Source organism: Mustela erminea, chromosome 10, assembly GCF_009829155.1.
Source record: "Mustela erminea isolate mMusErm1 chromosome 10, mMusErm1.Pri, whole genome shotgun sequence".
Lineage (NCBI taxonomy): Eukaryota > Metazoa > Chordata > Mammalia > Carnivora > Mustelidae > Mustela > Mustela erminea.
In genome coordinates, this window is record NC_045623.1 from 31,543,867 (window position 1) to 31,550,986 (window position 7,120).

Below are 7,120 nucleotides of genomic sequence, written 5' to 3' on the forward strand. Positions count from 1 at the left end.
GTTTTCTAAAACATGAGCACTTTTGCTGAGGGAAGGACACGCAAAAGGAAATTTAAGGAATTTTGAAAATTTAGAGACTAGAGGGCTGGATGGCGTAGGTTTTATGAAAGTCCCTATTCTGCTGCTTTAATTTGGAAGATAGGAGTTCCCAGAGAAAGCAGGTTTCATGGAGGAAGAACAAATTTCATCGGAGAATTTTATCTGTGGCCTTGAGGGCATCCTCAGCCACCACTGCCCCACACCTCTCAACCTCCATGTTGGGCAGCAGAGGCCACAGAAACCAGGCCCAGTTGCCCAGGCCTCCCGGGCACGTTGTAGAGGAAAAGTCCGCTGCTCCCCACTGTACCCACAGCCCGGGAGAGATGGGCTTCTAGACATTCTTACTCTTGTTTTTCTACCAGGGCATGTAGTGTGCAGCTATTAAAGATACTCAGATTTTATTTTATTTTATTTTTATTTTATTTTAAGATTTTATTTATTTGACAGAGAGAAATCACAAGTAAACGGAGAGGCAGGCAGAGAGAAAGAGAGGGAAGCAGGCTCCCTGCTGAGCAGAGAGCCCGATGCGGGACTCGATCCCAGGACCCTGAGATCATGACCTGAGCCGAAGGCAGCGGCCTAACCCATTGAGCCACCCAGGCGCCCCAAAGATATTCAGATTTTAGAATGGCATCGTTTACTTTGGTCTAGATAAATCTTCAAAAGTAAGCAGATCAGCTGGTTTTTGGACTTGACTCCAAGCAGAAGATGCTAGATAACCCCGTAGAGAGACTCCATGAAGTATATCAAGCTTGGTGGTATTTTGGGGGATTTTTAAGTGTTTGAGAATCACATGGGAATGAAATGATTCAAAGGACAAGATTTAAAAAATACATAAAGTCCACATTCTCTGAAAATAATAGCATATGAAGTAGTTCCTGAAGTATTTAAATAGAAAGTGAAACTGAATCACAGTTTACTTTTCGAAGTAAAACTATTTAGAATGCAGCCTCCTTCCCTGAAAGAGCAACAGGGTTTTTGTCAAACATTTCTTTCCGTTCTCTGAAATTTGGAGTTCACAAGAAGGCTTGAGGGTTATGCTTTATTGAGGGTGACCCTTTACTTCAATAGCAAAGAAGGCCACGTGGGAGGTCAAGGACTAGTGTTCTGGGGAGGAGGCGAGCAGGCTCTGAGTCAGCAGAGCGTATGACTGAACCGCAGTTTGGGTCAGACACCCAAGGCTGGGGCAGCAGCTGCTTGAATCTTGTATATGTTGAGAGCTGAACGAATGGCAATATCTGTGTCTAGAGATATCTTGCAATACCTTGAGAGTTAGCTTGGGTGAGCTGGAGCTCCGTATATATATCAAGAGAAAGTATAGGAAAAGTTAAGGAAGAAGAAGCAAGGGCCCCAGGGAAAAGGATCTTTCTCAAGAAAGTTGGTTTTTGTAGGTTTTTCATTTGTAGGGTGGTATAGTCCCTTTCCCTCCCATCTTTCTGAAAATACATACTGCCCCAGCAGAGTGCTAGTCCTTTTAATGTGCTCCCAACTCTATTTGACCCCATCTTTTTTTTTTTTTTTTTTTAAGATTTTATTTATTTGACTGACAGAGATCACAAGTAGGCAGAGAGGCAGGCAGAGAGAGGAGGAAGCAGGTTCCCTGATGAGCAGAAAGCCCAATGCGGGGCCTGATCCTGACCTTGGGACCCTGGGATCATGACCTGAGCTGAAGGCAGAGGCTTTAACCCAATGAGCCACCCAGGAGCCCATGACTCCATCTTCTTAATCATGTTTGCTGCTCTTCTGTTTTCTCCAACTTCAGATTTCCTTGTCTTAAAAAGAATACACGTTGGGAGGTACTTGCCTCTGGGCCATTCGTCTTGAGGCTGCCCCTGTCTGGGCCAGACCTCCTCTTTCCTACCCCCTTGTTTCCACTTCTTAACTCTCATCCTATCCTTCCCTGGCACCACAAGTGTTCCTTCTTATCTCTGACCACCGCAGCGTACTCTGTGCTTTTAGGTGGTGTGACCATAAAATTTAATGTCCAAATCGGTACTTTATAAGTAAAAGGGGGTGCTTGTAATTAAGCATGATTCTGAGATAATGGGTATAAACTAGGGACTGCCCCAGGCAAACCAGGGTGCATGTTCCTTCAAGGTGTTTAACCTGGTCATGGCTCCTTCCTGTAGGAAGGCAGAAGATTCTGAGGGCAATGCTTCTCTTATCTTTGCATCCCTTCTTATGGCCAGCCAATTTGTTTTGTTTTGTTTTTTAAATGAACTTTTAAATTTTGAAATAATTAGATTTACAGAAAGTTGCAGAAAAGTACAGAATTCCCACATACCCCTTACCCAGCTTTCCCCCATTATTTACATTTTGCATTTCCTTGGTGCATCTGTTAAAACTCAGAAACTGTAATGGCTTATTCGTATTACCTAAACTCCAGACCAGTTTTTCTATTAATGTCCTCTTTTCTGTTCTGATCCATACCAGGGTACTATACTGGATTTAATGGGCATGTATCGCCTGGTCTGTGACAAATTTTCAGTCTTTCCTTGTATTTCATGACTTTGAGCCTTGAGGGGTACTGGTCACATTTCCTGAGGAAGTGTGCCCAAACTGAATTTGTCTGATTTTACATAATTAGACCCAGGTTATGGCTTTGGGGAAGAATACCACAGAGGTGAAGTGCCTTCTCATCACATATATCAGGGGGCATATGACACACACATGACAGCATCAGGGACAGACGGGAACCTTCATTACTTGGTGAAGGTAGTGTTTTTCCTTTCCCTATTCTTATCCTTTTTTATGGGTATGTAATATTCTCCTGTGTATATGTGCCACATTTTCTTTATTCATTAATTAGTCAATGGACACTTAAGTTGCTCCCATGTCTTGGCTATTGTAAATAGTACTGCAGTGAACATGGGGGTACAGATATCTTTTAGAATTAGTGCTTTTGTATCCTTTGGATAAATACCCAGAAGCAGAATTTACTGGGTCATATGGTAATTCAACTTAAATTTTTTTTTTTTAAGATTTTATTTATTTATTTGACAGAGATCACAGTAGACAGAGAGGCAGGCAGAGAGAGAGGGAAGCAGGCTCTCTGCTGAGCAGAGAGCCCGATGCGGGACTCGATCCCAGGACCTTGAGATCATGACCTGAGCCAAAGGCAGCGGCTTAACCCACTGAGCCACCCAGGCGCCCCTCAACTTAAATTTTTAAAAAAGATTTTATCAATTGAGAGAGAGGGCATGTGCACAGGTGGGGGGAGGGGCAGAGGGAGAAGCAGACTCGCTGCTGACCAGGGAGCCCTACGTGGGGCTTGATCCAAGGACCCGAGATCACGACCTAAGCCAAAGGCAGACACTTAACTCACTGAGCATCCCAGGCGTCCCTCTACCTCAATTTTTTGAGGAACCTCCGTTACTGTTTTCCATAGCGTCTGCACCAATTTACATTTCCACCAACAGTGCTCGAAGGTTCTCTTTTCTCCCATCCTTGCCGACCCTTGTTATTTCTTGTCTTTTTTTTTTCATTGACATTTAACTAACATGCAGTGTTAATAGTTTCAGTTGTATAACATTAATTCAACAATTTTATACATTAATCAGTATTCATCTTAATTATGGTCACATCTGTCACCATACAGCATTATTAAAATATTACTATTTTCTCTATGTTGTTTTTCATCTCCATGACATTTTTTTTTTAATAACTGGAAGTTGTTGCCTCTTAATCCCCTTCATCAGTTTGCCCATCTCTCTAAACTTATCCCCTCTGGCAACTACCAGTTTGATCACTGTATTGAAAAGTCTTTTTTGTTTGTTTTTTAGATTCCACACATAAGTGAAATCATATCGTATTTCTCTTTCTCGGACTTATTTCACTTAGAGTAATACCCTTTAGGTCCATCCTTGTTGTCACAAATGGCAAGATTTCATTCTTTTTTATGACAGAGTAATAATCCATTGTATGTATATGTGTGTGTTTGTAAGTGAGTGTGTGTGTGTGTGTGTGTGTGTGTGTGTGTGCGCGCATCACCTCTTTGTTCCATCTGTTGTTGAGCTTGGGTTCATCATCAGAACTGGGTTGTGCCATATCTTGGCTATTGTAAATAATGTTGCAATAGGGGTGCCTGGGCGCCTGCCTTCGGCTCAGGTCATGATCTCAGGATCCTGGGTTGATGCCCCACATCGGGCTCCCTGCTCAGCAGGAAGCCTGCTTCTCCCTCTCCCACTCCCCCTGCTTGTGTTCCCTGTCTCACTGTGCCTCTCTCTGTCAAATAAATTTAAAAAATCTTTAAAAAGAAAAGAATGCTGCAATAAACATAGAGGTGCATATATCCTTTTGATTTTGTATTTTTGTTTTCTTTGGGTAATACCCAATAATGGGTTTACTGGATCATGTGGTATTTCATTTTTAATTTTTTGAGGAAGCTCCACAGTGTTTTCCCCAGTGGCTGTGTTGATTTAACACTCCTTCCGGCAAAGCACAAGGGCTGTCTTCTTCATATCCTTGTTAATACTTGTTATTCTTGTCTTTTTTATTTTAGCCATCTGTACTAGTTTGTGGTGATATGTCATTATGGTTTTGATGTGCATTTCCTTGATGATTAGTACTATTGAGCATTTTTTCATGTGTCTGTTGGCCATCTGTTGTCTTTGAAAAAATTTCTATTCAGGCCCTCTGTCCATTTTTTATTTTATTTTTTTAAAGATTGATTTATTAGAGTGCAAGTGAGGGAGAGCATCTCAATCAGACTCTGTGCTGAGTGTGGAGTCTGACGTGGGGCTCCCTCTCAGGACCCTGGGATCATGACCTGACCTGAAAGCAAGAGTTGGACACTTAACCTACTGTACCAGCCAGCCAGCCCTCTGCCTACTTTTAAAAAATATTTTGATTCTAGTATAATTAGCATAGTGTTATATTAGTTTCAGGTGTACAACACAGTGATACAACAATTCTGCACATAATTCCATGCTCATTATAAGTGTACTTGTACTTAATTCCTTTCACCAATTTTACCCACCCCCTACCCACTTCCCCTTTGGTAACCCTGTTTGTTCTGTAGAGTTAAGAATCTATTTTTTTTGCTTTGTCTCTTTTTTTCTTCATGTTTCTTGAGTTCTACATGTGAGTGAGATCATATGGAATTTGTCTTTCTCGGACTTATTTAACTTAGCATTATTCTTGCTAGGTCCATCTTTTTTTATGGTTAAGTAATACTCCATTGTGTGTGTACATATTTATATATACACACACAGTATACACAAACACCACCTCCTCTTTATCCGTTCATCTGTGGATGGACACTTGGGTTGCTTCCACAGTTTGGCTATTGTAAATAATGCTGCAGTAAACATAGGGACTTAGTGTTTTTATATTCCCTGGGTAAATACCCAGCAGTGCAATTACTGGATCATACGGCCGTTTTATTTTTCCTTTTTTGAAGGACCTCTCTATATGTTTTTTTACTGTGGCTGCACCAGTTTGTATTCCCACCAGTCATGCAAGAGAGTTCTTTTTTCTCGACATCCTCACCAACACTCATTTCTTTTGTTTTTTATTTTAGCCAGTCTGACAGGTACAAGGTAGTACCTCATTGTGGTTTTGATTTGCGTGTTGCTGATGATGAGTGCTGTTGAGCATCTTTTCATGTGTCTGTTGGCCATCTGTTTGTCTTTGGAGAAATGTCTGCTTATGTCTTCTGTGCATTTTTAAATTGGATTATTTTCTTGGTGTGCATATTCCTTTGCCTATTTTTAATTGGAATTTGTTTGGTGCTGAGTTGTATAAGTTCTTAATATATTTTGGATATTAACCCCTTATCAGATCTATCTTTTGCAAATAGCCTCTCCCATTCAGTAGGTTGCCTTTTCATTTTGTTAAGGTAAAAGCTTTGCTGTGCAAAAGCTTTTTATTTTGGGGTAGTCTCAATAGTTAATTTTTGCTTTTGTTTCCATTGCCTGAAGTGACATAGCTAGACAAATTTGCTAAGGCTGATGTCAGAGAGGTTACTGCCTCTGTTTTCTTCTAGGATTTTTATGGTTTCAGGGCTCACATTTACATCTTTAATCCATTTTGAGATTAATTTGTGTATGGGTGAGAAAGTGGTCCAGTTTCACTCCTCTGCATGTGGCTGTCCAGTTTTCCCAGCACCATTAATTGAAAAGATTGTCTTTTCTCCATTGTGTAATCTTGCCTCTTTTGTTGTAGATTAGTTAGCCATATAAGCATGGGTTTATTTCTGGGCTATTCTGTTCCATTGATCTATTTATTTTTGTTCCAGTACTATACACTCTTCTGATTACTGTACCTTTATAATGTATGCTTATTCTGGAATTATGTTATCTCCAGCTTTGTTCTTCTTTCTCAAGCTTTCATTAGCTATTTTGAGGTCTTTGTGTTTCAATACAAATTTTAAGATTATTTGTTCTAGTTCTGTGAAAAATGCTATTGGTATTTTTGTGGGGATTACATTGAATCTGTAGATTGCTTAGGGTCGTATGGACATTTTAACGGTATTAATTCTTCCAAACCATGAGCATGGAATGCAATTCCTTTCAGAGTACAGGTCTTTCACCTCCTTAACTAAGGAGGAATTTAAAGACCTATAGGTATTTTATTCTTTTTGGAATAATTGTAAATGGGATTGTTATCTTCTTTTTCTGCTATTTCATTATTAGTGTAAAGAAATGCAATGGATTTCTGTAAATTTTGTACTGCAACTTGAATGAATTCATTTATCAGTTCTGCTAGGTTTTTTGGTGGAGTCTTTAGGGTTTTCTAGATATAGTATCACATCTTCTGTAAGTAGTGACAGTTTTACTTCTTCCTTACCGATTTTGATTCCTTTTATTTATTTATGTTGTCTGGTTGCTGTTGTTGGGATTGTGTTGAATAAAAGTGGTGAGAAAATGGACATCCTTGTCTTGTTCCTGACCTCAGAGGAAAAGCTGTTTGTCACCATTGAGTGTGATGTTGGCTGTGGGTTTTTCATACATGGACTTTATTATGTTTAGGTATGTTCCTCTAAACTCATTTTGTTGAGAGTTTTACTCATGAATAGATGTACGATGATCATACGGTTTTTATCCTTTGTCTTACTAATGTGATATATCATATTGATTTG